The 25,051-nt window shown below is 38.4% G+C and overlaps 1 protein-coding gene across 2 annotated transcripts in view; it reads right to left on the bottom strand.

Annotated features, from left to right (window-relative positions):
• Nucleotides 1-24,587, bottom strand: part of ZFHX4 (zinc finger homeobox 4) — a 175,869-nt gene extending 151,282 nt beyond the window's left edge. The window contains exon 1 of one of the 2 annotated variants that reach the window (XM_037892403.2): nt 23,911-24,587. The gene's annotated coding sequence lies outside the window, so the exon portion shown is untranslated. Of the gene's footprint in view, nt 1-21,919; nt 22,399-23,910 lie in introns of those variants that run through there. The other variant, XM_037892404.2, reaches the window with a different exon arrangement.
• Nucleotides 24,588-25,051: the final 464 nt, after the last annotated feature.

Genomic DNA, 25,051 nt, shown 5'->3' on the forward strand with positions numbered 1-25,051 from the left:
TCTTTGGTTCTCATTTTACCAAGTAAATCAGCTTACTACAAATCTTCCTTGTGCAAAAGCCCTCAGCAGGTAGCTGGCTATCCCTGATTAAGCACCAATCACAATTCTTCCCCACACTTCAGTCACCTCAATGGGCAATGGAACAGAAATTAATATTTACGGCAACCAGTCCCATCATCCTAGGGGACAATCGTATGCACTCAGTTTTTTCACTGCAAAACGTAATGAACACCATTTCAAATACCATTTTGATGTTATCAATCCTGGTGAGTTGCCCATCTCTCAACCACTGCCTCAATCAACATCTTCCCTAGCTTAACAAATCATACCCAAGCACTACTGATGAAAATCTTTCAATCATTTCTTGCAGGCAGGCATCTTAGACCATAAACTCCCTTTGTTGAGAACAAGATGCACTTTATAAAAGCCATATCAGTGTCTGGCAGCAGGGTAAAGCACCAGAGGAAAGTTGGGCACACATTGGTTAACAGTCTGCTTTCCTTCATTTTTTTGTGAGCCCACAAGGCTCCAGCTACTGTAATAGTAGCCTGGTTACTGCTTAAGCTACTCTGAGTCATTGCAGATCTCTCAGTTTGCAGAATGATGGCACTGTATACAACAGCTGAGCTGAGGGGTCTGAAATTTTAGTGTTTATTTTCAGCTTATGACAGAGACTGTGTCTTGCTTTTATGCAGCAGGTAAGTAATCTTCGTTCCCATCATAAGTCACAGTGATAGAGCTCATTAATTTTTGAATATATGCAGTAGTCAATTTATTAGATACATTTTCAATTACATATAAAAGTTTGATTATATCCTGAAAACTATTGTTTTAGATATTCTAAGCATTCATATTTTCTCTAATCTGTTCCTTTACAAGCAAGGGAAAGCCAACCTATTTTATACATTTTACTTTGCCAGACAATATATAAAGCTGTACACTATCCCAATCTCTCAGTATGATTTTGGGATTTAAAAAAAAATCCTTGCCTAGAAGTGTCTTCAGTGAAGGTCACTGAGATATTAAGGATGAAGGATGGTTGCTTAATTTTTTTAAACTAATCAAATTTAATCTCGTCAGCTAAATCAAAGAGAGGAAGTGATCAGTTTAAGATACATCAGAAGATCTGCACAGATTGAAAACGAATCAAAATTAGTTTTGGTATCTGAGTTGGCTAAAATGACAGTCTAATTGCTCCTGAATCAAACATCACAAAGCTTAGTATGTAATTTTAATCACTGATGAGCTCCAGGTTAATTATGCTCATGGCAGGCATGCAGTATAAAAACCCATTGAAATAATCTGATCACAAAGAGCATGAAAAACTAACAATTTTCTAATTAGTCCAGAGACAGGCATGTTTACCTTTGCATTTGGTAAATCTACACAAACATATGTGCATCCTGAAGCAGCCAACATATTTAACACAATCTACTGCTAAGGCCCTGACTACACACAAAAACTATACAGGCTATAGTACAACCCACCTACTGTGGATGCAGTTATACTGGTATAAGCACCAGTATAACTTTTTCCCATAAAGGAAGGGGAATAAACTACACTGTTATAAAGGCATCTTTAAGTATAACTGCACCCACATTAGGAACTGTACTGCTGTAACTATTTCAGTTTTGGTTGTCGTTTTTAAGTCACACTCTTAACTGACACCATGATATCAGTACAAAAAACTGTGTGTGGACCAGGCCAGAGAAAAACAAGCAACTGCCGTATTTTTAAGCAATGATAAAATGTTTTTTTTAATATTAAGATTAAATAACTCTCCTTTTTCCACAGTCATTAAATGATTAGCCAGGATGCAACCTCTTTAACAGGTGAAACTAACTGATAAAGAATGAATCAATGCACCAAGTGGGGCTAAATGGAACTACCCCAAACTATTCTATCTGTAGCTTTCCATTTATTCTAGGATGCTTGAAGGAAGATCTAGCTATATACCTGTATACCATAATACTACAGAATTCAGAATACACAAACACTTGCCAGAATAGTCATGGGTATGCACATTGCACTTCAAGCAGGCTGGTGTTTAATGTGCATTTAATAATTCTCGACAGATACAAAATGGGCTCTGCAGTGTATCATCTCACCATTCCCACCCCACAATCCCCCACAGAGTAGCTGTGCTGCTGTAATTTCCCTTCTTGACGATTTAACAGAACCCGGCTTGACTTTTAAATCTACCATCACATAACTAAAGTAAAAAACAAAACCAGCATAGCTTAAGTGTCATAGTGTGTTTCCTGTTACTCTTTATAAAAAAAAAAAAAATTAAATAAACTACCCATCTATAGCTATCAGTCTCCTTACCTAATTTCAGCCTTAATCAGACTCCTAAACAATGACATCAGCCTTCTGATCACAATTGTATAAACAAATGAGAATTTCACTCCAATTAAAACAAATACTAATTCTTTGAACTGATGAGAAAAACACACCGCAACCATAATGTATATTTTCATGCTTCAGCCTTTTACAGTCTTTGTGGTCATGTATGTTATCAAGTTATTGAAATGAAATCATACCTTGATGAGGAATTAAAGATTACAGAGATGACTGAATGTACATGCTCTTAGAGATTACTGCATCTTCAGTGTTATTTGGTTGCATGGACCCTTCTATCTAACTTATAATGAAGTTTTACAAAGTCATAATAAAACACACCACAAGGTCTGCTACCGAACCAAAACAGATCTTTTTTCCAGAAAGTTCACATAACAGGTTTCAACCCACTTTACAAACTTAACCACAATTTAAAGTGTTTATTAAACTATTTTGTCTTAAAATGTTGATGAACAATGCTTTTATATTTTAAATACTGACACACAAATGTTTATCCCTAGAGACATCAACAAGAAAACAAATCTCCAGTGCTGTCAGCTGAGATCACAGAAATACATACCTGCTGGTCTGCTTGGTATTTAAAGTTCTCTCAGTGATTCACAAGGCCAGTAACTCTGATCATTTTAAATCCTTTCCTCAGAAATAATGGCCCATATACAGAAAAACTGAAATTGCTAACCTCTGCCTTCCTCCTCGAGAAACTGTTCTCTAAACTCTGCTTTGCTAAATTACAAAAATCCACCTACAACCAGATCTGCTCATGCTAATGAAAAGGGGGTGCTTTCTGAACAATAGGAGAATTCCTCTGCTATTTAGAATGCAGTGCTCCCATTAGAACAAAGAATCAGAAATGCCAGTTTTACCTCTGTTTTTTAATTGAGATTGTCCCAGCCCTCTTCTGCAGTCCAGTGAGACAGTGTTTGTGAAATGATTAAAAAGAACGTGATCTGATCAAGAGGATAGAATAATGGGAAAGGAATGTTAGGTTAGCCACAGTGCTAAGTGCTGGGAAAGAAGACCAAGAAGCTTCTTAGCCTATTGTTTTTATTCCCATCTGCTCTTTAGCCATCTCATAACACTTTGAATCTTTATTTATGCTGTGTAAAAAATGGGTTAAAAGTTGCCCACTTACAACAGAATTTGGTAACAAGTTAAAAAAAAATCTTAAAAAAAAAAAAAAAAAAAGAAAATAAATAAAAATCCTTGAATTATATCAAGTTTCCAAAAGGTCATCACTGTCTCTGCTGTGGCCTTTTCCCCATACCAAATCCTCTATCAATATGTCATAGTGAGTTAGGCAAAGACAAAAGAGAGGCTCAGTGTGAAAACTGCACATATATCTAATCCTGACAAAGCAATGAATAGGCCTTCACAAGTATAATTATACTTGTTTATTTGTTGCCACGTACAGAGGACTGATGAAAAAATCCATCAAAGTGGTATTATGCAGACACCAAGAGCTTCTTTTCTTTGGTTGCTAAAGCCACATTGAGGCTTAAATTCCTTATTGTTAAAATCAGAAGAAAGAAAGAAGGAAAAAAAGATTTTGGTTGGACTTTTTTTGCATCAATTGCTGACAGATCCTTTGTGTATAGCGCTGTATTATTAGCTGTATTAGCTAGAGACTTGCTCACACTGCTACTTCATTTTAGCCCATGCTGGAATCCATAATTATAAACTACTGTACACACTACCTTTTAAACTGGGTGTGGTAGGAATTTAGCTGACCATGAGCTGAACAGATTTTAAACTGCCCATTTTCTCACAGTCACTCATTTTAGATAACCAAATACAGGTAAACTACCTGTACAAAAAAGTCTTATAATCACATTTTTTTCTTATGCTTTTATCTGGGGGAAAATAGGATGTGGGCTTAAATAGCACAGAGGTGTCTTTCACTTCAACCTGTTTCATTTAAAGGATACTTAATATTGTAGGCTGCTGTATGCAAAGACATCTATACATCTGTCAGAAACTTGGTTCCAGTGTAGCAAAGCAACAAAAAACAAAACACAACCTTCCCCCCCCCCCAAAAAAAAAAAACAAACCCACCAAACCAAACAACAAAAACCTTAAGAAATTATAAGAGTTGAGGCAAAAGCACAGGATTGTGGGGGTGGACTAGAAAGAAAAATATTTCTCAGACCAAATTATTAAGTAGCTATTACACTCTAATAGACCCTAAATCAAATAACTTAACAAAAGCACATTTTAGGGTAGGAAAAAGAGCCAAATAAGCTTTTTCTTACAGGACAGAAATATATCAAAGTAAAAGCAATCTGCATAGTTAATGTCTTTGTGAGCTTTCCAATTTAAAACAGAAAAGCTGTAATTTTTCTTTGCTGGCAATCTGGAAACACTCTGGAGTTAATTACAGCTGATTCGAAGTGAACCACACAAACAAAGACCAGTCTATGTCCAGACAATTATACTGCATTAACCAGCTTAGAGCTTCCTGCTGATGTTTCAGGGCTCTTCTATTACACCCTTCTACCTTCCCAGCACGATAGAAAATGCTTCTGCAAGGAGGAATTAATGAAGAGAACTGCAAAAGAATGTGTGACGACCTCTCCTGACACGGCAAAAACTTTCCACCCATGTCACGACAAAGGGGAGAAGGTAATTAAGTTTGAATAGAGGGATGTAACCAAATATATTATGCATTTAAAACAGCAAATTTAAAAGGGGGAAAATGGAAAACTTCACAAGAGACAATACTGAGTGTGGTATTCCACCAGATTATTTTCTCCTCTATTCCCCTTATGATCCTCAAAGCCTAAATCAGCTATCATTCCAGATGGTTTTTTAACTTTTATAATGAAATCTCATGAGACTGATGCGTTCTCCCTCTCCCTCAAGATATGATAGTTTCTTTGTTTGCTACACTGAAGAACCAGTGAGAAAATGTACATGTTGGCAATAATATTATAATAGGTTTTGGAATTTTTAATTTAATTATAATGGTGAAGAACTGTTGCTTTACTCTCCTGTCTTCTTTCCACAGCTTTAATGAAACCACTGCAGCTGCAATCTCAGCGTGACCAAGCTATACTGGTTTTGTTTTGTTTCAGGAAAATGTCATAATCAGTATGCAAGATGAGCCTAAGAAATAGGCCCATCTCTATAAACAAATTTTGGATCTTTTTACCCATTTGATTTCTAGCTTTGCAGACACTCTAATTGAAAATTAATAGTTTGCATTGGTGTGAGACAAGAACACGAACTCTAATTATCTGTAGTACCTCTTTCTGATTCTCTCTTTGGTACTGTTTTGCTACTGTTCTACCTGATACTGAGGTTTTGTAGTGATTACTTCATTAATGGGAAAGGATGGCCTAATCAGCGAACGTATAGCTAGAAAACTGTTGTTTGCCAATACCCAAGAGGATATATCAACTTTCCTCTTTTCTTTCTGTTTAAAGAAAGGTGCATCTGAATGATAGTGACCCAATGAGCTATAAGCATTAATCACCTCCCTTTGTCTCATCTATGCAAAGTAGGATTAGAGTTAAAATTATGACTGCTTAATCCCTTTGATTTTCCTGTACTAAATAAATATTAATCTACAAATCAATCAGGTCCTGTATCATAATGCACACAATATAAACTACGAAAAGTTATATAAAATACTCAAGAATATGATTAATGAAAAGAGTCCCCAAGTATTCCCTTTTCACCCCCAAAATCCCTATTAGATTTGGAAATTCAAATTAATAAACCTGCTAAATATAAACCTTAACTATGGAATCCATTTGCGTTTTTTCTTTGAAATAAATTTGCTGCATTAATCATTTTAGGAATTAATACATCATATTTACTGTTTTTATCCATATGTCAATACTCCCAATCTGTAAAGCCTTCACAATTTAATCTCTTTAACTGCAAAGTTAATTTACATTATATATTATTTTAAAATCACACACAAGTACATTATATAGAACTAGTTAGAAAATTAATCCTAATTGTCTTCACTAAAAATCACACCGTTAATATCTCTCACCTGCTCACAAACACTGGGAAATTAATAGCTTATTTTAACAAGCTTAAAAAATTACAGACGTGTTTCTTGTTTCATTAAATTTACCACGGATTTTTGACTTTGCAAAAATATGACACAGGGCACTTTAAAGAACAGTGTACAATGCAACAGTCTTTTAAAGTGTGTGAATTATCATATTTTGTTTTTATTCACAGACAAGTGCTACTTTGGCAACATGCACACACCTTCTTAGCAAATTCAAAATTTAAGACAGAACTAAAAATAAATAAATATGAAGGCATTGTGGTTCCAGATATCCAGCCTGTCTCTATTATCTGACAACAAACTTTGCAATAAATGTTTTGGTTCAGTTTTTTTAAAACAAAAACCAAAGGCCCACAAGCCCTTTGCTTGCAAGCTAACAATGCTGTAATTATCTTTATAGAAGTAATCACAAGCCAGGTATTCATGCTAGCATTCCAATTCTCTTAGCAATACTCCAACTTCAGATGATTTCAGAAAGAGTCTTGATAGGATAGGTTTTAGAGTACATTTTAGAAACAAAACATAAGATACTTCTAATGATGCATTCTCAAAAGAAAATGTATAGTGTTCCTTACAGTATTAAAATATTTAAATATTATTTCATAGTAAAATCAACATGGTCAATGAAAATAGAGGGCCATTTGGTTTTTTTTAAATAGTATAGTCAGAAATAAGGCAGATTTATTTCTAGAATAAAATAGTGGCTCATTTGTTGTGGATATCCAAGATCAACTGGGCATTTTATTTTTTATAATGCAGAGTCTTTCGTCATTTTTTACACTGCAAGTTAATTTGACTGCTGTGCATAAGTGAAGTGAGCAATTCAGTAATTAACTTTTGTGTTTTAAAATGTATGAACTTTAATTAGATTTCATTATAAACAAACAAATGTCAACCATAATTATAAGCTTCTTGGTTTAACCACATATTATCCCTTTTCAAACAAACTTGATGTCAGACAAATTAAAATCAAGCAGCCAGCAATTTTGAGTTGAATTTTACATGATCTGCCAGTAACCTGATTACTTTAACTTCAATATCATTACAGGAAAAGTATTTCAGGAAAAATAATTACAAGAATTCCAACAGGAGACAAGCTTAATTGTATTGATTCAAAAGATGCATGTCTATAGGAACCATGTTGAAGGAATAATGTTATCTTAAATCTACAGTTACTATTAAAATGAAATTGTCTGGCATGAAAAAGGCAATTGGTGAGATTGGTGTCTGGAAAACCAGAGGTACAAAACTAACTGAAATAATTATCTTTACCCAGTTATCTTATACTTTAAGCAACAAAATATCAATGTGGAACAACTTCAAGGCATGAATGAAGGTTTGCAGGTTTATTTACTGACTGGTGTATCTATTAGTACCAGGAACAAGTGGAGCTGTCAGGACATAATGAAGGTAAATGATTAGTTAGCACTGAGACTGAGCTCTTCTTCAATGCAATAAGAGTTAATTAAAGTTTACCACTAAACATCAACCAAAGCAGGATGTTGATCAGGTTTCAGCATTAAGTGCAAACAGACAATGGTTGGCAGCAATTAGTGCAGCTATCAAATTACATGCAATGATAATTATACATTTAAAATAGCTAAAGGGCTAGTGGGGGGAGGGGAGAACCTAATCAGCCCTCTTTGACTACATATACTCGAAGGGCAGGAAACAGGTATCAGATATTTCACTTTAACACTGTAAATCAATAGAATTAAACAAAAAAGGTTGTACAAGTACATTATCTGAAAGAGGACAATTCACTGTACATGAAATGGAAGAAATCTGTAGACAACTTCTAACAAAGATAAGTACTAGTTAGATCAAATAAATTACTTTGCTGCTGCCACTCACAGTGACACCCGTAAACAAGCAGAGAAGTGTTTGGGGTTTAAAGGCCAGTGGCTGCAACTTTATTACAAATTTCTACAACAGTCTCAAGGTTACCTGGTATCTTTAGTCCCTGGGGCCACGTTCATATCTCTGTGAAGGCCTGAAGCCTGTGACCACAAAGGGGAGTTTCACGTGCTAGCTGCAACCCCACTCCAAGGAAGACTAAGTTTACTCGAGACAATTACCTGGTATCTGAGCCAGAGCCTAAGGCTCTTCTGCACACCCATTTCTCTCCACCCCCTGCAGTCAGCGTGTGTTTTAGCCCTGCCTGTTCCTAAACTCATGGCTAAGATTTGGGGGGGAAAGGGATTAAGAATCAGATCACCCACTTTCCCTCACAGTGGAATTCCCTTAACAAATTGTGAAATACATAATTACTAATAACTGCAAATACACTAAATGCTGAAGCCTCTCTCCACCACATCACAGCCCTGCTGCCAAGGCCTCAAACTCAACAATGATACAATGGAGACAAGGTGAGTGAGGTAATATCTCTTATTGGACCAACTTCCATTGGTGGAAGAGACAAGCTTGCAAGCTTCACAAAGGTCTTCAAGTCTGGAAAAGGTAAACCAGAGTATCACAGCTAAATACAAGGAGGGATGATTGTTAAGCATAGGGGGTTAACACATTACAAGAAACCACTTAAAATGAAGTGGGCAATTAACACCTCTGCAGTCATAGGACAAAGGAGGGTTAGTAGTAGGTTACAAACTGTTTACTCCTAGGGGAATTCTGTGCCAAAAAATTAAAAATCCTATGCACAATATTTTAAAATTCTGCAAAATTCTGCATATTTTATTTGTCAAAATAATACAATATAATCACACCAGTTTCAATTATTTTGGTAATTTATTTCAAAATACCTGTCAGCGAGTATGTCTGTAACAATACAGACCACAAAAAAGATTCAAAAAATGTTTTTGACAAATAGATTCCTTACTAGGCATATTCATACAGAACTTTGAGTAATAATTCATTTAATCTAAAATACAGACATGTACTTCCCTCAGAAGCAATGCAAAAGGTTCGGGGAGTTAGGGGTAATGGAGGAGCTGAGAGAGAGGGAAGTAATTGCTGGGAAACAGCCTGGGTATGAACCTGGAGGGTTGTTGGGTGTGGGTGGGAAAAGTATGGAACAGTTTGTTTCTTTGGAGGAGGGGGTTCGTTAGGGGGCCTTTCCCATACAGACCCTGGCTGACCCCTAGCCTCTCTCATTCAGTCAGGCCCATCTGCCCCTGTCCCAATGTGTCCCTGTGCCCCCACTCAGCCATCCATCCCCCATACCTATGTGTCCCTGCACCCCCTTCCCCATGTCCCTGCACCCCCACTCAGTCAGCCCCTCCTGCCTGTCCCCATATGTCTTTGCACCCCCACTGCCATTCAGCCCCTACCCCAGTCTGTCCCCCCCACTAGCCCTTCTGAACCCCAGTCTGTGACCCCCCAGCAACCCCATGTGCCCCATGTTGTCTATCCCCCACATATCCCATGTCTCCTGACCTGGCCTCACGGGCAGGGCACTGTGAGGAACCAGCCTCTTCTCTTCCCTATCTGTAGCTAGCTGCTCCCACCTGGGAGCAGCTGCTCTCTGTTCTGGTGCCACAGTGGCCCCTGGTGGGTGAAAGGAGTAACTGCAGCACTTCTTGGCAGAATGGATTTCCTGCTAAGAAAAAAAAATCTGCGTGGCATATGAATTCTGCGCATGTGCAGTGACCCAGAATTCTCCCAGGAGTAAAATTGTTGTAATGAGCCATAAAACCAGTGTCTCTGTTGACACCAAGATTTTTTAGCATCTAGCAGAGTTATGAATTTAAATTCACAAGCTCATCTTTTGAAGGTGTTGTGCAGGTTTCCTTTGAGGACGAGGAATGATAGGTCAGATATTGACTTAAAAGTTTGACTTTGTGAAAAGTATTCAGCCACAGGCGATAGGGTGATCTGATGGCAATCACCAACAAGTTCAGTAGCAGTATATCACTAACATCTAGCCTTTACTGCTGACACCAGCTAAATATATGAGAGGAAAGTGAAAAATTCCCAGCACCAGCATCACCATGCGATGAGGGAAAACTTTCTCTCAACCCTAAATTGGCAGTCTGCTGAACCCTGTGCAAATCAGCAAGAATCCTGAGTCCCCTGAAGTGAAGATACAACCAATGCCTCACAACTGCTATTCCAAGTCTGGTGAAATGACAGAAGAAGGGGCAAATACTCTCTTCAGGCGAGCCACCTCCATGCTTTCCCTGAGGCACCCAGAAACAAGCCAGGCAGACTGGTGTTTGAACACACCGAACACTCAGACAATTCCTGAGCATACTCTGCCCACTAGCCAATTCAGAGATAAAAGGAAGATGTAAGCCAGCCCAGAATGATGCAGGAACATGATCATCTGAGCCACCTCCCTATCTTGGCATCAGCTGGATGGGCCTGGCAAGTGAAAGCTTCATTTCAGTTAAGGTGTTCTCAACCTGAGGGTTACAAACAAGTGACAGAAGACCACAGCCACACTTGTCTTTCCCAGGTGTTAAAAGGGAGGAGGTCCCAGTATGGAAAAAGGGATTGTAGTAATAAAAGAACTGGGGGACAGACCATTAAATTAAAAGATGTCAAATCCAAAGTGATAGAAAGAAATTCTTCTTTTTTATACAATGCTGGATATATGGAACTCATAGCCACAGGACATCACTGAGACCAAGAACTGAGCAAGAGTCAAAAAGGGATTGGACATTTATATGGATATCCAGAGTTAGCATACTAATGTTAACAAAAATTTTCATCGGGATATTACAAAAGAACATAAGAACGGCCATAGTTGATCAGACCAAAGGTCCATCTAGCCCAGTATCCCTCTTCTGACAGTGTCCAATTCCAGGTGCCCCAGAGGGAATGAACAGAACAGGTAATCCTCAAGTGATCTGTCCCCTGTCGCCCATTCCCAGCCAAACCTCACCTCTTCAGGGCTTAAGCCAATCTCTAGTTATCAGAGACCAGGATGAGACCTGGTATGTTCAGCAAATTATCTCACATCCGACTACTGGGGTTTCTTGCACCTTCCTCTGAAACATCTGGCAGTGGCCACTGTCAGAGACAGGATACTAACAGACCTCAGTTCTGATCCAGTATGCCACTTACCTGTGGTGTGAATTAAACTTTCAGAGGGAGGAAATGCTATTATGGGGAGTTTGACAATCTTAGTTTTTGTCTGAACTAAACAATGCAACAATCCTGCATCTTGGCAGGGAGTTAGACTAGGTGACCCTTGTGGTCCCTTCTAACCCTATCATTCTGTAAGATTTCATCAGCATTGGCTGGTATTTCAATGAGCTACATTTACTTCTACTGTATTTTCTTCTATAATTTTTACTGAACGTTAAAAAAATTAAAATCTGATTTCCCTGTCAGTTTTGAAAAACCTTTAGTTCAGATTTTTAAGATCACATTTATTTAATACTATGATAACTGTATAAAATTAGACACATATACAGATGTAAAATACATTAAAATGGGCTTTGTTGTAATGTTGCCTACCAATTATGGCTTGTGCTGGAATGTGTGTAAATTCACATCACTAAAATTATTTTAATAAAAAGCCTCACTGTTTTGCACAGTTATTGGGCTGCAGCCTAGAGCAATTCTGTAGAATTTTTTTCCTTAACAAACCTCATTTTCCCAACTAATTCTGTTATGCTAGGGATTTGTGCACAGAGTTGGCTAATCCCAGTATTTCCCTAGAGCGGAATCTAAGCTATGGCCCACTCCCAGCACAAAAGTGTCTCCAAAAGCCCTTTCGCCCCCTTCAGCACTCATACACTCATTGGTCCTGACATTTTCACTTCAGCCATGACAAATGAGCTGATGGCTGTGATCAGATTGCACACGAGGACTGCTTTATCTAAAGACATATCATTAGCTCTCATCACTATCTTCCAATATGACTCCTTTTGTTTAATTTGTTATGAAAATGCAAGTAAACTTAAAAAACATCTGAATCCTAAAGTAACAACACATAAACTTCATTAAAGGGAAAAAGCAAACCAAACTCAGACAGGATCAGAAAAAAGCTAGCATTAACTAAATGTTTCTCTGGGGATTTAAGTAACTGTACTCAACCTCTGCCCTAGTGCAAACATGCCAGTTGACCGTCTTCAAAAGGTCCCTTCCCCCATGCTGGACTGCTAGCACTACTTGCCATTTTTAGAGAGACATAAATAAACCAACAGCAATCAAACATGACTAATAAATAAGTAAGCCAATTTCTTTGTCTCAGAACTACTTCACATATTTTTCTGTACCATCAACATGCATTTTCAAATGAATCTCTTAAGGAGTATAGTGGTGTACAAATAAGATTTTTCACTTGAATCAGTTTTCTGACTTTCATTAACAACACTAACACTAAATGCTGTTTGAAGAGGAAATCTTTCAATTCAGTATTAATACTGCAATCTTCCTGTTAAGTTAGAATCTAAGTACCAGTTACATAGTTCTTGTTACATCTACAGGGTTTACAAAGTATATATTTGTCGTAACCTCTTCTAGCAATTCATCTGAGACTACACACACATCTAGATGGAGTCAACTGTAACACAACAGATCTTGGGAATGGAGGTCATGCTTTGAGGTAAAGTGCTATTCACTTTTGGACCATGCAAGAAGCTCTTTATTCCTGTTCTTATTGGCATCAGTTCCCCCTTACCAGTGCAAGAACAAAGCCAAGTGCTCGTGTGAGGTTTATGAATAAATCAAAGGTGAGCCACTTTAAGTGCTGCCCATGATTTCCTTGTTGACAGTGAGCACTTAAACAGGCTTCTATGACCAGCAACTCCTGGCAAATCTTAATGGTTCCTAATCTGCACCCTGCTTCATTTCAGGAAAGAAATGACTCTCCCCATTTTTTCTCAAGTCTTCACCTTTTAGGTAACTGTTGTCCCACCTTCTTAGAAATGCACATTCTGGTATTGTCCCATTTCAATACCAAGCCTGCATGTTAACACACAACTTTAAAAACACCCTTTTCTCCCTAGAAAACAAATTACAGCTAATAAAAATATTATTACACAGGTCAGTCTAAATAATTCCCAGGCAAACCATTAAATAGTTCTGCATTTGTTTAACTTGCATATAGGTTCGTTTAAATAAGGGTTTCTAATATATTTTTCCAATTATTAAAATCCTCTCAAGTAACTACAATACTGAGAACTAACACACTGTGTTTGTATGGCAAGAAGTAAAATAAAAAATATTCACAAATTCCTGCTCTTAAATTTGTTTAGATAGTTTTCTAAGGATGTTTGAATTTATTTTTAAATAACCCCAAGGTTGTGAAACAAATGGACATAAGACAGTAAATTCAGAGTTTGAGCCCCAAAACTCCACTCCGAACACATTATCATTAACTCAGGCTAGGACATAGGTATTACAGCACATATAACAATAATGCCCACATATGCCAGACCCATGCTGTTATACATAGGAACAACTGTTTGTTTAGGGGACAGGGTTTCAACATGTAATTAAACCCACAATTTTTAATTTCTTGTCCTTTATTTTGGACGTGTTACCTCCAATGAGATTCAATCTACTCTATAATAGCCAAGCCATTGTTATGCTTTCAGTCACAGCTATTTATAAAATGACATTTAGACTCCTTTTTATCTTGGTATTCTTCCACCTATTCAAGAGAAGTTGCAACCATACCACCTTGGGCTGTGATCTCATAAGCTAACCCCAGCTGGGCCCAATCAGCATGGAGACTTCCAAAGAAAACATAGTGCTGTGGATGATTCAGTAAATGGCATTTCTCCCTCTAAGGGCCCGATCCAAAAGCCCACAGAAGTCACTGTGAGTCTCTACTCACACTAACTTCATTGGGCTTTGGATCAGGCCCTAATTCTGAACTAGAAGCTACTGTAATGCTGGAGGATCCCTCTTTCAAAAGAGATATAAATCCAAGGCCCTGACCACCTGTGACTATCAAATATCCAGTGACACTTTCCACCAGAGCTGGAATGTTTACCCTGATGCACTAACTGATTACCAGTTGGAAAATTACATTTTGTCTAACTACAATGATCTAGTTGTTTTTGTGGGATAAAACATTCTTAACTTTCTTTCCCAAGTCATTGTGTGGCATAGTTGTGGGGTGCTGTTTGTGTACTGTGTGACACTTTCCACCCTAGAGACTGCTGTGTCCCAGTGATGGAGGAAGTGGTTTCTTGTAATCAGTTTATAATAGTTTCAGGGGTTTGGGGGTGGCATTTGCTATATAAATGTCAGTCATTAACTTTAATTTTATAAATGCTAAAGCATTTTCTTATTTATACCCTCAATTTTACAAATTGAGAACAAAATCTATATTCCTCTTCCTGTTAAACAAACAAACATTTTCACATTACACAGAAGGTGAGGAGAAGGGTGAAGAACATGAGGGTGGTACTCTATAAAGAGCTGCTTTCCATGGGGACCCTTACCATGTGAAAGCGGGAGTAAGGACCAATGTGCTTGAAATAGGGAGAAACTGCACTTTGCAGTGGTTTGGCTATGGCACCTCACACAGGGAACGTTGCTCTGTGTGGAGACCTTTCTATAAAACTTGGGAAGTGTGAGGAGCCTTGTCGTCTCCTTGGGAAAGTTGCTTTGGGGCCTTTGCTGTCTCACACAATGGAAGCTTTTATCTCCAAGTGCGAGGTGGGAGGACATGCACACTTGTTTTCTTAAACTGGAGAAGATTCTGATCTGTAAACCTATAGCAAATATTGTAAATCTAGAGTAACTCCATTTACTTCATTGATATGTCATATTGTGAGGAGCTGCTAGTGACAGGTGACCTCAGATTAGGGGAGATGCTCTATGAGGAAGCCTCAATGTCAAATTGGGAGGAGCAGGCCTTCAACAACCTTTGCGTACAGACTCACAACTCTGCTATTACCTGGTTGCTGAGAAGAATCAGCCGCCACCAGCCCCGCCACAAAACCTCACCTAGAGCATGTCACCTGATGTATTGCTTCTTCATACACAGAAAATGTTCTACTAAAACTTCTTTCCAAAAAGACAACATCTTTTATACAGGATTTAACATGAGTATTTTTGACTAGAGATTATGGGCCTGATTCTCCTCTCATTTACACCATTTGCACACCATTGTTTTACACTAATGTAATTCCACTGACTTCACTGAATTATTCCTGATTTATACTGGTGTAAGTTAGGAGAATCAGACACTTGATTTTTGTCTGTTTCAGATGAGTTAGGCTTCAGTCAATACAGACACTCTGTAAGTCTTTCTTTGTTTTAAAGGCAGAGCATTTGCCTATTTAAATACATCCTTAGATGTGTGTCTGACATAGCAGAGTGTGTGCATTAGTTGCACTGCAGACCCATTACAGTCTATGTGGTAAATGTGTGTTTTCAGAGATCCCATGGTCTACCTTGTACACATAGTCTTTAGTTAGTGAACTATTGACCTAAAAGACTATAACACCTACTTAGGAGCTGGTACAGCCTATCAGGTCAGCTTGACAGCCACAAACATGCACTAAGTCAAAAAAATCCCAATTTCTAGATGGGTTTAAAACTGTTCTCAAAATTACCAAAAGCAAATAAACTATATTATAGACAAATCACTTTCTAAATGTCATTTTTTAAACGCAAAGGTTGCTTTGAGTAATGTGAACATATAAAACAGTGTCTTAACACGGTAAGCTTTTATTTCACTCATAAAACTTGGTTAAACCATTCCTTTAAAAAATTGTTTAAAAAGAAAAAGTCTGTCATAGACAGGACCTTGCATTTGAAATTCCACCCTGGTGCAAACTTTTCTAGCCACATTTTGAACCCTGAAAAACAGGAATGATAAATAAGAGTACTGGTATAGCGGCATTGAAGTATAACTACTAAACAACAAAGGAACTACAGAACACCCATGTTAAAGACCAAATCCTGAAGACTTTACTAGAGCAAAAGAAGGGAGGAGTTTTGCCTGAGTAAGGACTGCAGGATTGAGCTCTAAAATACTTCTGAATCTTGCTGTCAACAAATATGAGTACCACAACGAATATTGTTTTACCAATTATGAACCTAGAACAGTTACCAAGAAATAAGTGTCTCTCTTAATTTCTCACACCTATCAATATGTTCACATAAACATATAATACTTTGCATGTTACTGAGATTTCTGGATTTTAGAAAGTATCTGAAATACTCTGGGTTTCTACCCATTCAGTAAGAAAGCAGACATCACATAAGTTACTATTAATCCATGTGTTATCCAATTCTACAGTGGCTGGAAAATTGCCAGTTACAACACATGGTGCTTGGTTAACAATATTTTAAAATACAAATGAATGTATTTTTTAAATTAACACATTTTTCTTATGGAAATACATCAATAAACCATCTCGGTTTGAGAGAACATCCTTTATGTAGATTTCTTCTTCATTTAACAGAGGTTTTAAGGAATTTCATAAAGTTAGCAATAAAAGTTTCCAAAACCATATAGAATTTCTTCAACTTCATCTAAAAAGTAAGGAATCTTTGTGATCTAATTAAGATCAAACACTTCTGGCTGCAAATAATTCCATGCTGAATTGGCAACCTTACTTCAGTCATCCACTTTTACTTCTGAATTCTTAAATGTGAATCTATCCGTTTAAATATTATCCAGTCAAGTACAGCACTGAACTGGCAAGCATGTACAAATGCAAGTTCTGCAAACTAACAAGAGCAAACAAACAAAGATAATACATGGTAGAGTCTACCAACACTTTTCTATAGTGCCACTAAATTAATAACTATTTAAATACATATATATATAAATAATCATCTACACGGCAATCGATTTACATATGTACAAAGAGAACCAATTCCCACTTTCAAAACTGTCTCAACCCTTAAGGTATTTTAACTGCGCTAATTACTGCTGAGAGAATATAACTATGAGCACTGATCACACTGTCAGCAGCTAACCAGTTACAGCCCTAACATAAGGCCTGATCCTACTCTTTTAAAACCGGCATTGCCTTTAATCTGTAACTTTGATGACAGCAGGGTCAGACCTTTAGTGATATGGGAACCTACTGTAAGTGTATTAAAAAGTTAAAATATATTGATACAATCGTGCCAAAATATTGTTCATTATATTCATATACTCATTTCTATTTAAATCAGATTTTTCCATGTTAAGTACTGAATAAGAGAGTATTTTTCCCCATAAAGGCTTACAGACCACTTAACCACTTAACGAAGTCAGAATTCATAACTTTTTCCAAAGAGAAATAGTTCATTAATTAAAACAGGTGTTAACTAAATGCAGCTTGCATGAATAACAAACTTGATTAGACTATTATTCTGTACTGATGCATAATTTCCATTGGAAACTTTTAAAATAACTCCCCACCTCCCACCCCCTCCCCACAGGCAAAGTACCCAATAGTCAATATTTGGTTAGCCTGTCATGTTCCTGGAACTCTTCTACATACAAACCTGTGTTTATCATCCTCTAGCTGCAGTATTATCATACATATTACTTCACATGATGATGGAAACTCAGGGCATCTTATAAAGTTGCTGAAATCTGAGCTTCTGCTTGTTTTCTAAAGTCTTGGACAAACATAACTTTAGGGAGAGCTGAGCACAGGCATAAAGAAAGAGGAGCCTGCATTTTCATCTTCCTTTCATCTTAGTCATTCAGTCAACCATTCAGTGCCCTATTCAACAGAGCTTTTCATTATGCAAAAAAATGCTAATCCTTTTCCGATGCTTTCACACTTGTATAAACCCCCATTCCTTCGACTGAAAAGCAATTATATCAGTTTACCTTTCTGTCAAAAACAGGATTAATATTCCAATACCAGAATCTCCTTTATTTCCCTCTCTTTTGCTTTAGGAAACTGGAGATTATTAGTGGAGGTATTCCTTCGAGCAAGAATACATTATTCTAAATATGATTATGTTAACTAAAGAAAAAGGGGGAAGGGGAGGGAGAGAAAACCTTCAGTTGCTGCGGAAACTCTTTTCAGTGACAGAACTGACCTTCCCTTTGCAGAGGCCTGAATAGAATGAGCCTCACTCTGGTCTATTAATCAGAAACAAATTATGAAAGAATGTGGCTGGACTGGTTGACACTATCCTGTCTTGGGAGACTCAGTAACAGCCTAGTAACAATGTCCTCTTCATGGGTAATGAACAGCCATGACAAATGATGCAGAGAAACTATTTATTTGCATATGCAAATTATCACACAAGGGAAACATGTACAAACAAGTGTCATTGTAAGGTGGATTAGGCAAACAACGCTTTCTTTTTAGGACATTCTGCAGCCCAGAACATTAGTCAGCACAATTAAACCAGTCTCCATGGAGACTAATGAAATTTCACCATGGTATGAGTTAAATTAGATAGCTAGTTATGTGTTTCCACAATCCAACTTGAGATCCATTATTGTTTCAGAACAATACAGCAATTGTGCCTGGCTGATCTTTGCCAGCTCAACAAGCTCCTAAATTGACAATTTGCATATGTTAATATAATTAAGCACTAATTACATGAAACTTGTACATATTCACATGCACTTTCCCTGGGCGCTTTTCAGTTTGAACCCTGGCCAAGTCTTTAACCCTTTGAATGATTTTGGAGCAGGAAAGCTCTGCCTTGTGGGTACAGCCCCAAGGCAGATGCAGAAAGGCTCTTCATTTATAAACACAAAGCTTAACCTGGCTTCTCATATTTCTATCAACAAGGCTAGAAAATATTTTTGTCTGAGCTGGCGTGGGGTGGAGGGAGAGGGGGGTGGTTGGAGGTACTTTAAAGACCAGCACTAGTATCTCTTTGCATATGAAAACATTAATATTTACCCAAATAAAATGTTACAAAATCATTTGTCCTCACTGGCATAGTCAGATCCTTAAAGATCAGAATTGTCAAAACCTAGAGAGGGTTTGATGTCAGTGCTCTGACAGCAACAAAAATGGAAGTGAGCAAAGGAAAAAAAGAGCAAGCAGTAACTAATGAGCTTTACATAAATATATGCAGAGGCAATTAAGCAATGTTAATTACTATGACAGCAGTTAATTGAATATAATTAGATATTTTAAGCCACTGACTAAGGCATAGTTAAGATTAATTTTATTGAGATTAATTGTAAATAAGAATAGATTAACTCTCTGTTTTGACAGGCATAAAAAGTAGTTGTGCAAATTAACTAGGAGAGCAGAAACTAGCCCAAAAATCATATATTATTTTAATGTCACACCTCAGAATCATCTCCTCAATAAACATGACTTTTCAAACTCAAATAGACAGGAATCTTGAAGAAAAACAAACAGCTTGCAGAGATTAAAGAGCCTTTTGTCCTTTTTCATGTGCATTTCTTTTAGCAGACTAAATTAAGCGAGTCTGGTGTACGTTTTTAGGAAGGAACATTTCACACTGAATGGAAAAAATGTTCTATCACATATGAAATTCATGCAGCTGTGCGGAACTTGGTCCAGATGGTCTAAGACTATAAAACAACACCAAATGATAGACAGTAGGGCCTTCCCAAGATTATGTGATAAAGTCACAACCTCATATTTTGACCTAAATTTTCTGTCAAGTATTGTTTCCTTCCAGATCAGAATCTCCATTTTAATTTTTAACTGACCGTGAATATTCAAAAGGACATTCTTAATAAATGTTGCTGATAAACATCTATTTAGAAATCATAAAATATTTGTAAAAGGCCCCTTTGCTTCATTAAAACAATGCTGAACTCTAAATACAGGAAAAAACAGCCCTGGTTCTTTTACTATACTAGACTGTTCACATCACTTACATTAGAAAGGCAAAACTGTCTGTTTTTAAATATTCTTAAACCAAAACCCCAAACACATTCTCACAGCAGATTAATTCATGCATGATGTTTAAGAAAATTAACAACAAAGCTGAAGAATGCTGAACAAATCACTAATAAGAAAGGAGCTTCAATTGATTTTGAAATAAATCAATAGGTGATTAGCATAATATTTTTAAAGCAATAGACTGTATATATATATTATATAAACATATATATTATATTTTCAATACCTTTTTAGCTCTTAATCGAACAAGGGCTTTACAATACTGAGCATGTCCCTACATTGACTATCAACTTCTTTGGAATGCCTTTGGTCTTTTATAAAGAAAATCCAAAAACGGTCTGTGAAACAAGGCTACGACAAGTCATTCTGCAGTGAAAGATTTTAAATCATCCAGCCTCTTCTAATAGACTTGAGACTTATTGAGGTAGAAACCATAAAAAATGAAGAAGGGAAATTTAATCCCTGAAATATTGATTTGCACATTAATATCATATAGGCAGAGGGCAATTTGGCTTCATGGAAATGACACATTGTCGACCCTTGGTGAAGTCAGAGCCAATCTAACTGCTGAACATGTCTGAATCTCAAGAGTTATTAAGGGCTTCCCTTCTTGCCTTTATGACTTTTCTTCAGCCTACCAATGCAATCTTAAATGTATTATCTTTAAGAAATAATTGTAAAACCTCAGGGGTTTTCCAGTTAATGGAAGGGAGGCTAAACCACATCAGATTCTGAAATGCAACATTAAACCCTTGCAATCAACAAAACCACCTCAATTCTCATCCATCCAGTGCAGGATCTAATATTGTTATTAGAGATAATCAAATTTCATTGTGTAAATTTAGGCTCATGGTCAGAATGGAAGCAGTAAATTCTGCAATATTAAACAGTGATTTTCTCATCCCCCTTTATATGTTCTTTGCTGGTACAGCATCTTTTAAAAATAAACCCAAACTAATAAAAAATCAAAGAACAAAAATGTGCCCATATTCTGAAAGATGCAAGTCATGCCATATGTTATCTGCAAAGGTTTCCTTTAGTTTTAACTTGGTCTAACTGATAAGTTTCATTTTAGAGAATAATAAACCAGTATCCCTGCATAAACCAATAGCAGGTACTATTACTGTGACTTACACAGATGGTTTACCTGACCTTTCTTTGTTCGTTGGGCAGGTTTCACTTTTGCAGATTTACGACTTTCCGCCTATATTTCATTGACCCTATATGCTCATTATAATAAAAATGAAAACTATTGAATACATGTTTATGTTGAAGAAGTCCAAAAGCCAATGACCAGAGGATAAATAGATGCTACAGTGCAGTGTGTGGATCTCTAGATCGTATACTATAAATATTCAAGCACAGATAGCATGAATAACTGAATAATCCTGATGAGCCCAGCACTGAAGCCAGGTGCAAAAGGTTAAAACAGCTGGCTAGCCATCTTTTATTTTTGTGTGCCTTCCTGCCGATTGAAACCGTAAACCTTGAAAACTATCAGATATTCCCTCAAGGCTGATTGTTTGGGGGTGTTTTTTTCATTATTTATTATTTCATTCAGCTTAATAGGATCCCCCAGACCAGAAGAAAAAGAAACTCCTTAAATACAGTTAGTTGAACAGAAAGTGGAGTAATAATGATAAAGGCTTTTCCCCCCTGCAGTTTATTTTAACAATCTTCTTTGAGCACCTTCCCATCCAATTGTCCGTATTCCTTCTTTAAAAGAAAAGCACTCGGCTTGTTCTGTCAGTTTTTCCAGTAAATATAAAGTAAAACAAGTGTTGATGGCACTGAGAGTGTTACATACCCAGGCTGTGTTTTTGCATTGCTCTCAATGGAAGCGATCGATGCCCATGTCACAGTCGTGTCCCAATCGCAGCCAAGTCTCTGCCTCAATCTAACCAACAACAGGCAGGGCTGCAAAGGCTGCTCACTACCTCTTCCATCCATCCACCACCAAACTAAAAATATAATACTACATATGATGCTTAACCACTCCACCACCGCTCCTAGGGATCAAGCCACTGAAAATCCAGGGGAACACAATTAAAAAAACAAACAAAACAACAACAGCCCTCTCTCTTTCTTCCTGTTTCTCTCCCTCTCTCTCCTTTTGCCAACTACATGATCCTTGATTAAAAATGGAACAGGGTTTTAAAAACAAAAACAAAACCAGGAGAGCGAAATGGAGCAGAGGAAATGCAACTGTCAGAAAACGGGATGGTCAGACTTCCTGGGTGAACCTGCTTGTGTCTGACTCAGTGTAAATCCACCATCTTCAGCCTGGCAAGTTGTCTTTTGGTTGTTTTTTTTTGGGGGGGGGGGGGAGGGGGGGGTGTTCTGCTTGCGATCTGAGCCTTGGTACCTAAGGAGGAAGAGGAGGAGGAGGAGGGTGTGTTACTGAATGGGAGCTAAAGCCTCCTCGGGACGGAGCTGAGGTGAAACAGGCTGAACCCGACTGATGTGCCTCCCCTCTCGGCTGGACCCAGTGCCCCAAGCAGCCGATGAGAGACCCTCGGCCGCCCGCCTCGCAGGTAACAAAAGAAATACCAACCCGTGCGTTTGCCGCTGCTGCTGCTGGGGGGGATGAAAGAGGGGAGGAGTGGAGGGGAGCGGCCGTAAGTTGGCATCGGCTGGGGGGAAAGTTTATTACCATTTTTACAGGGAATTTCATTTAAGGCGGAAGGGGGAAGCAGGGACGCGGCTGCCATTAGCCGCTGGGTCGGCAGGGATGCACTGGATCCCCGGCACAGGGAGCCAGAGCAGGGGCTGTGCTGCGTTATCACGATTTGTGTCTTACAGCATCTTCCTCGGGTTCAAAACATACCGATTTCCCCGTAAAGCCTTGGCGGGGGGCCGCTTAAGCCAGCCCCAGAGCCCAATAGCAGCGATGCCCCTAGCTGCTGGCGAGCTGCTCCGGCAGCCAGCCTGCTCCAGACAGCGTCCGTCAGCACATCCCTCTAGCCAGCCGGGCTCCCCGCAGCTCTGTGGAAACTGACACACAGGCAAAGCGCGCTGCTAACGGGCTCTGCTTCTTCCTGCTGCTAGCGACAGAGGAGCTCACAGCTTCTGCTGCTGCGAAACCTACCTGCGAACACAGTACCCCACACACCCCAGCAGCACCCGCACGCACACACACAGTCCGGATCCCCTCCGTCCTGCTGGGATCTAGCCCCCTAAAAAGCGAAAGTTGGGAGAAAAAACGGGGAATCTGCGCGCCCCCCCCCCCAAAAAATGCACCTCAAACTTTTGGGGGGATCAAGCTGTGAAAGAAGGTGAAGGGGTAAAGGGCTGGGGGGTACTGGCAGGCGATGACTTCTGGCAGCCGTAACATTTTTCCTAATCTGACAGGTTTTTTCCAGCTCCCTAAAAATGCAAAATGGGGGGGGGGGGAAGGGGGGAGAAAAAGACAGCCTCTTCTGGAAAAACGTGTAGAATCCTCCACTTAATCCAAAAGTTAGAGCCCGAAAAATGTCACCCCCCAGGATAAAAAATAAAAAGAGAGCGAGAGAAAGAGAAAGCAGCCCCTCCTCCCCCAAATGAGAGCAAATATTGTACCTAAAAATGGGGAAAGAGGCAGAAAAAAGGGGGGCTAGAGAGGGAGAGATACATGGGATCTGGGGATGTGAGTGTGAGTGTGTGTGTATGTGAGGGAGAGAGAAAGAGGCAGAGAGGGAGAGAGAGAGAGCGAGCGAGAGCGAAATATCAAAGATTGTGCAAGATCAGCCTGGAAAGATAATCGATACTCGACCTAAATTTAACACAAACTACTCAATAAAAGTTAAAGAAAAAACTTACTTTCCATTTCCCCTCGCAGTTCCTACTGGATCTTCGCCTCTTTTTTTGTTTTGCTTTATTTACTTAACAGCTGATCACATCCAAGTAAACGAGAGAAGGTTCATTTAAAAAAAATAAAAAAAAAATAATCCTCCAACTTTATTGGGTGGAAATAAAAATGATTGAGCAAGAAGTGGGGGGCATAGAGCAGTCCTTTGGGGTCCGGGAGTTGTTAAAGCATGTGCCGACCGCGGTCTCGCTGTTTGGTTGTGAAGGGGTTGGGAAAAGGAGGAAAGGAAATGAAAATCCGATATGTCTTTATTCTGCTAATTATTATCGTTTTAGCCCTGTTTAAAAAAATGGCTGATTAAGTTGAGTGCGCATGTCTTTGTGTGTCTATTCCCGATATGCACTCTGGGAATGAGCGAGAGAGAGAGAGGGAGAGGAGAGGAGAGAGAGAGAGAGAGAGGTGTAATTAGTGAGGTGATCAACATTCTCCAGACTGCAAATGACGCGCAGCCCCGGACTTAGAGAAGCTGGAGCTGCCGCGGCTGCTGGGGGCTCGTAGGGGCTGCAGGAACCACACAACCAGCCCAGAGAAGAAGGGGCAGCAGGAAAGGAGCTTATGGACACAAACACAAGTCTGCAAACTTCATTAGTAACACAGACACATACACCCATACACACAAAGTAGATGGCAGGGGAAAATTAAAAAAAGAGAGAAGGTGGGGGAGAAGTCTTGCTCTTTTAACTGCTCAGGAATTTAAAAGAAGTGGGTGCAAATTAATTATTCCACCAGTGAGGGGTTTTGGGTTTTGTTTTTTGTTTTCTTAAATGGGGATTTAGGAAGAAATATGTCTGGAATGGGATAATGAATGTGGAATGCCCCCGTAAGAAGAAAGATAGTGTGTCTAAGATGGGAAATATCTACTTATATAGATACGGAGAAGCATTTATTTACACACACACACTCAGTTTTACATACACATACACGCGCGCACACATTGTATTTGATACCTACGATATAACGGGTTAAGGAAATCAGCAAGATAAAAAGCAATGGCAAATGAACTATAAAATATCAACAATAAACAGCGTTAACAAAACGAAGTAAATACGAGTATAGGGAAAGAATACCTTTGTATACTATACATGTAGTATA

This window comes from Chelonia mydas, chromosome 2 (assembly GCF_015237465.2).
Source record: "Chelonia mydas isolate rCheMyd1 chromosome 2, rCheMyd1.pri.v2, whole genome shotgun sequence".
Classification (NCBI taxonomy): Eukaryota; Metazoa; Chordata; order Testudines; family Cheloniidae; genus Chelonia; species Chelonia mydas.